Here is a 7,022-nt window from a genome sequence, read left to right as displayed (position 1 = left end):
CTTCCATATATTCTATGATCCAATGACATTGGCCTGTTTACTGCTCCTTGTGCAAGATATTCCTCTCAACTCTGCATTTTCACTGGCTGATCCCCATGTCTGAAATTCTCTTGCTCTTTTTCTCTGCCTTCTGACTTCCCTAGTTTTTTTCAATTCTCAGCAAAAATCCTACCTTCTGTAAGAAGCCTTTCCTGGTCCTTCTTAATGTTGGTGGCTTTCCTCTGAATTTATCTACAACTATATGAATATATGTGTATGTACACACATATATAGTATATATATGTGTATATATAAATATATACATTTATGTATGTGTGTAGTATGTTGTATATACCCATCTATCTCTATATACACACACATAGATACATATAAATGTATGTATATATATTTTATATATGTGTGTATATATGCATATCATATACATATACACACATCATTTGTACATAATTGTTGGCTTGTTCTTTACATTAGATCATGAGTTCATTGAGAATAGGAATTATTTTTGCCTTTCTTTGTATATCTAGTGATTAGTATAGTACCTGGCACAGAGAAGGAGTTTAATAAATGTTTTTCGATTTGACTTGTTGGAAAATGGAAATTGTCATTTTAAATGTATTTTTGCTACTTTCTTAAAACCCTTACCTTCTATCTTAGAATCAATACAAAGTATTAGTTCCAAGGCAGAAGAGCAGTAAAGGCTAGGCACTGGGGGTTAAATGACTTACCGAGGGTCACATAGCTAGGAAGTATCTGAGGCCAGATTTCAACTCAGGACCTCCCTCTTCAGGCCTGACTCTATCCACTGATTTACCTAGTTGCCCTGTTACTACATTTTTTTAATGATTTCACTAATTTAGACCAAGAACAAAAATGATTTTGCTTTTCTTATATCTATCTATCTATCTATCTATCTATCTATCTATCTATCTATCTATCTATCTATCTATCTATCTATCTATCTACATATATATATATATAGAGAGAGAGAGACACACAGAGACAGAGAGAGAAAATAAAAGACAGCTTACTAAAAAGGTCCAAATGTGGGGGCAGCTGGGTAGCTCAGTGGAGTGAGAGTCAGGCCTAGAGACAGGAGGTCCTAGGTTCAAACCCGACCTCAGCCACTTCCCAGCTGTGTGACCCTGGGCAAGTCACTTGACCCCCATTGCCCACCCTTACCAATCTTCCACCTATGAGACAATACACCGAAGTACAAGGGTTTAAAAAAAAAAAAAAAAAGGTCCAAATGTGGTTGGTTTTGGTTACTATTAACACTGTATAATTGAATAATTATTCTAAATTTCATATATTCGATCAAAAAACTTAATTCACTGTTTTAATTATAAAAATAAAATACTTTATTTTTTTGAGAAAAAGTGATAAAAATGATATAGAAGGAAAAACAAGATTTAAAATTTTATGCAGATAACTTACCCCATAGATCATAGATATTTAAAGGTTGGTTATATATTTTTATATTCTTAGACAATTAAATAATTTTTAAATATTTAAGAGACCTTGAAGAGCACAAAGAAAAGAATATGTAGAGATACTTTGCCAACTCTTTCTTTAAGGGGAACTTACTAAGCCCCTTTGCCTCAGGGTAAATTCCTGCCCAGTCTAGGCAGAAGAGATCTTTACTATTTTATAAAGCATACATTCAGACTCAGAAAGAAAAAACCATAATGGTAAATCAAGGACAGAGCTGAGAGAGACAAAATGAGAAAGGCTGAACAGGGAAGGAGAAAAATAGGGCACTATGGTACAGGAAGGACCAAAGAGAGTACTAGAAAGGGGAAAAAATGCTTTTTGCAGACAGTTTACATATTTTTATATAAAAACACAGAGACTTAGAAAAGCAGTTTCAATGAATGTCAAGGCTGACTTTGCAAGAATATAAATTTGAAAAGCAATTTAACAAGAATGATGCCATCCAGTAGATGCAAGAGAATTGGGAGAAATCATTCTTTGCAGTTCTAATTCAATGACTTTATATTCATAGTCAGCACTTAATGAACAAACAAGCAAAGTTTGAACTTTGGAAGCCACTTGTACTCAGTTCTCTGAGCCTTATGATTTTCAGTATATTCACTATATTTTGCTCTGGCACTTGTATGATGTATATTTTGATGAACAAAACCCTGAAGCAATCAATTTGTGGTCACTCTTTTTGTGGTGGACCTCCTAGTCAATTTGGGGGGTTTGTTTTTATGTCAAGCATCCAAATTAGGAGATAAAATATTTATTATTCTTTGGAAATAAGAACTTGTTTTCCTGCAATGGTAGCATCATATTCCTGTGCTGTTCTAGGTGCTTTTTTGGTTTTTAATCTTAGTACTCTTCTAAGGATAAAGTCACCAGAGGAGACTTATCAGAACATAGTTACCAGCAGTTGGTTTATGACGGTGAACTCTGAAGTGCAGTGAAGGGCTCCTACTATGCTTTGCAGGTAGCTGGCTTCAGGATCTTGTGGAATTTTACTGTGTTCATTACCTTGGTCCATATCACTCAGAAGGTGATGAGTAGATAATTAAAGATAGTTTGGTAGCCCAGTAGGTTACTGTCAGGAAGACTTGAGTCCAAATCTGGCCTCAGACACTTACTAGCTGTTTGACCCTGGGCAAGTCATTTAACCTTGGTTTCCGTATCTGTAGAATGGGGATAGTAATAGCACCAACACCTAGGATTATTTGAAGATAAAATGAGATATTTGTAAAGTGTATTAATAATAACTATTTGGTCTTTTGCATGCTTACTGGTCCTCATTCATTATTTGGTTCTCACTCTACCTCACCTACTTTGTTTACTGTCTTTTCTTCTTTGAGGCATACATCAGCAAGGAAGATTAAATAATACTGTAAGTGAGAAGGAAACTATAACTAAGGGTCATTAAGAAAAAACAGACAAAAGTAAAAGACATGAGAAATCATATAGTAAGTACAGCCAAATATTATTTAGTTATTAATTAAAAAACAAAGCTTGGCACAGTTGCTCTAGTCTAATCAGTTTATAATCCTTATTTTGGTGAAGATTCAGAGCTCAGCACTAAATTTCCTCCCACTAAGAGCAAGGACTATCTTTATATCCCCAGCACTTATTATAATGCCTGGCACATAGTTGGCACTTAATATATTTTTATTGACTGAATGATTCAGTTGCTGCAGAGAGATATTATCCCTCTTGTACCTGTCAACTCTAGGGAAAAAAGATGAAAGAAAGAAAAGAAGAGAGGAGGGAAGGAAGGAAGAAAAGAAGAAAGGAAGAAAGGAAAGATGAAAATTATTAACAAATTTCTGAAAAAAGTATATTTCCCCAAAGAAAAATACTTTTACTAAAAACAAAAAGCAAACCAACTTATTTTGAAATCCTTTCTAATCTTTTGACACTAAACCTCAGTTAACAACAAAGAACAAAAATATAGACATAGAAGCATTTCTGTGGAACCCATGCTTCCACAGAAATGAAAACCTTCCTTGGGAAAGTAGATAGTTTTAGTACAAATGAGAAAGATATCTTGAAGGTCTCTTAAAGTGTTTATTAGTTATTATAATGAGTAAGAGAAAACCTTGATGTTTCCTTCTGCAAGGTAGAAATCATGTGTAACCCTTTGACTAGTTAGTGCGAGAAAACCATTTGGGGTATAATATTTTGACAAGACTTTATAATATGAAGAATAAAATATAGCTATCTGCCCAGTTCTAAATAGAGGAGAGTTTGTCCAAGTGCATTTCCAATAGAACTCCAATACTTTCTACTATTGCATGTTATAAGGGGATTTTAGGATGTAATAAGGGAATCTACAGGATGTAATATGGGACTGAAGCTAGGGGTAATAGCTGGTAGGAATAGGGAATAAGGCGAGGCAAGGGACCCAAGGCTGGAGGTAATCAAGGGACTAGGCTATAGGTAGTAGCTGATTGGAATAGAGGATAGGCACTGTGGATAGGGGTTTGTGAATCCCTAAGGCAATATAGTGGATGAGGAAGGTACAATGATGAAAGTTGGTAGTTGAGGTGGTAGGAGAAATAAGGGAATGTCTGAGTTTAGGAAATATAAACACTGAAGTACCAAGAGTTGTAAGGGAGAGGATGCAGGGAAACACATACTGGGACCCAGGTTAGAGACAAACACTGAAGGGAAACAGACTGAGCCCTTGGAGTAAAAGGACACTTTACAGAGCCAGGTTAGAGCCAGCCAAGAACAGCTTGAAACTGACTTGAGGCTTCTAGTCAGTTTCACAGGAAGGGACTAGAAGGAAGTATTGAAGTTACACTTCCTTTAAAATGGATACCTTCAGCTTCCCTCAAACTCCAGAGAGTATGTTATTCCTCTCTCTCCTCCTCCCTCTCTTATTAATCAACTAATGAAGTAGCCAAAAGGTCTTGATTAAATACAAACAGGGTTTATTGTCTTCTATGATAGATTGGCAGGGTAGAGGATACAAGGTAGCCCTAACAGCCGCTTAGAGAAACTTCAGGTGGGGGAAGGGAGGCAGGAATGTGAGACTCAGTAGGAACCAGCCTACTTCAGCCTGAGAGGGTTTGTAGCCAAAAGGGTAGGAATGCTGGATACAATGATTCAATAAGGTAAATTTGTAACAAGGGTAAGCCCTATTTGACTAAACTATCACAGATTTGAACTAACTCTCAGATCTATTCTCTTTTCCAAACTTCTCAGACATTCAGGTAGGGAAAATGAAGGTGGGAATAAGGTAGGGTAGGGAGATTCAAAGGAATTAGCTAAATTAATTAATTTTAAAAGAAAAGCTGCAAAATATAGGCCAGGTTTCAATTCAAAGAAGGAGCTCAGATGGACCCTGGTTCTCTCCACAAGTTCCCAGGACCAACTGCCCTCTTTCCCAAGATTCGAAACTCTTTAACTGACAGAATAACTCTTCAAAGCCTGCAAAACTGTTATGCCCCCTCTCTGCACCACTATTGCATCAAATATAAAGAGCTAATCTTTATTCTCTTACCTCTACCTTTTAAAAGAAACTTGGTAGGAGAGCAGGAAGTGGATAAAAAAGGAAAACGACAAACAGATAATCTGAAAACTGATCCTCTGCTGGCTAGAAAATGTCTAGAAGAGAAAGTAATTCTGAGAAAGAAAGAAAAGCAAAAGCAAAATTACATGGTATAGGCAATGTGTATTATTCTGCCCCATGAATTCACATATGCGGCAAATTTATGATATTGTACACATTTTATATTTATATTTTTTATGTTTTTAATATATAATTTTTCCTTTCAAGAAGAATAAATACCTATTAGACTATAATGAGTAGTGTGTTATCACTGTGTTTCTGCACCTGCCACACCTGCTTCTTGAGCAGTATAGAATTATTTAAAGTGCCCTCTTCTGGACAAATGGAGAGAATTCAAGTGAACACATTTGGCCTTGACAATGGAAAATCCAAGACCCAGGAAGATTTAACCTCTTGAGTTTTGAAACCCATAAAATGGCAACCAACCCACTGATCACATACAAAAAGCAACTTCAGAATTTAAAAAGGGGAGGGTAGGAATTCTACTCTGGAGCTCAGAGAATCAATTCTTAAGAACCATATGTCTCAAAGCCAAAGTTAGTTTGTTAGGGTTCAAAATGGGTGGCCTCCAGAGGAACACACGAGACAATGCAATCAAAGCAGGAGAAAGCTTTATTGCCAGCGCGCGCATTGGGGGAACTCAGCAAAGAGAATCCCAAGGGGTGCATTCAGAAGAGGGAATATATATGTTTCTAGGATATAGGTGCCTTTGTTTTAGGGTTAGCTAATAGCTAGACAGAGGGAGTAGGGATGCTTCCAGGTGCCACAGGATATGATTCTTAATCTTCAAGGCTTGTTCTTGTCTAGGAATCTTCAAGGCTGTTCAGTCTAGGAGTTGTGGCCCTGGGGCTTTCAGCCAGGAGTTGTCCCTGGGACTATGAGTCAGAGATAACTGCCCTGCTCGAGCCGGGCATGACATTATCCAAAAAACCCCTGCTTAGTTGCCAAGTTTAGCTTTTTTGCTATAATATTCTTATAAGCTATAATATTTCTATAAGCTATAATATTTCTACAAGCTTTTTTTGGCTATAACAAGTTGACTTTATCTTTAATATTTAAACCCCTTTCAAGTCAAATACTTCAGTAAGTCAAATAGCATTTATTAATCTGCTGTGTGCCTGGGTAAGTGCAAATGTAGACAAAGTAGAGCAAGAGACAATTCCTGTTCTGATGGATCTCACATGTGGAGACCACATGTAAATAATTATGTACAAATACAATATGTGCAGGATAAATTGGGGGTAGTTCAGTCTTGAAGGATGTGTACAAGTTCTTGTGTATATGTGTATAGTTCTTGCCATTTCTAAGGAGCAAACAGATAAAGACATCTTTTGATAATCTGGTGCTCTAAATTGCATAAGTCAAGTAGTTTAAGAATTAGAAAAAATTAAATGAAAAGATTAGAGTTTCTATCCTATGGAATATACACTCCCTCCCAGAAACTCCTCCCCCCATATACACTATATGGATTACACAGAACCAAACTGCAAATGCCGATAGACACACATATTCCTGGCTAGAAAAGATTGTCACTTATCTTTCTTGCTTTATTTAAAAGTATACCATAGGAAGAAATTTTCAAATTACTTTGATATTATTTTAGATTTAGTTTTATTAGCATTTATGAAATGCAACTGCTCTGATTAAAAGATCCCTTTGTATGCTGAATTTTGTAAAGAATAAAATTGCATTGTATTTGATATGAATGGTTTTAACCAGTTAATATAACAACAAAAAAGATATCCAAAATAGGAAATTTTTAAAAAGAATAATAAAAGTTGCATTGCATTGCATTTGATATAACATCTAGAAAAGGAAATTACTCAACCTCTCTCCCTCAGTTATTTAATTCTCTATGCCAATAAACACTTCCAGCACATTCCTTGTCCTAGACCTTTATAGAGACCATATGAAATCAGCTTACTCTCTTTATCAAAATCAGTGACACAATGTGATGAACATAGAAACCCATCTTTAT

The 7,022-nt window shown here is 35.9% G+C and overlaps 1 pseudogene; it reads left to right on the top strand.

Annotated features, from left to right (window-relative positions):
* Window positions 1–1,871: 1,871 nt before the first annotated feature.
* On the top strand, window positions 1,872–2,530 carry LOC123246245 (annotated as a pseudogene).
* The last annotated feature ends 4,492 nt before the right edge of the window (window positions 2,531–7,022 follow it).

The sequence above is a fragment of the Gracilinanus agilis genome, chromosome 4 (genome assembly GCF_016433145.1).
Source record: "Gracilinanus agilis isolate LMUSP501 chromosome 4, AgileGrace, whole genome shotgun sequence".
NCBI classification, from domain to species: Eukaryota; Metazoa; Chordata; class Mammalia; order Didelphimorphia; family Didelphidae; genus Gracilinanus; species Gracilinanus agilis.
This window is presented reverse-complemented; position numbering and strand designations above follow the sequence as displayed.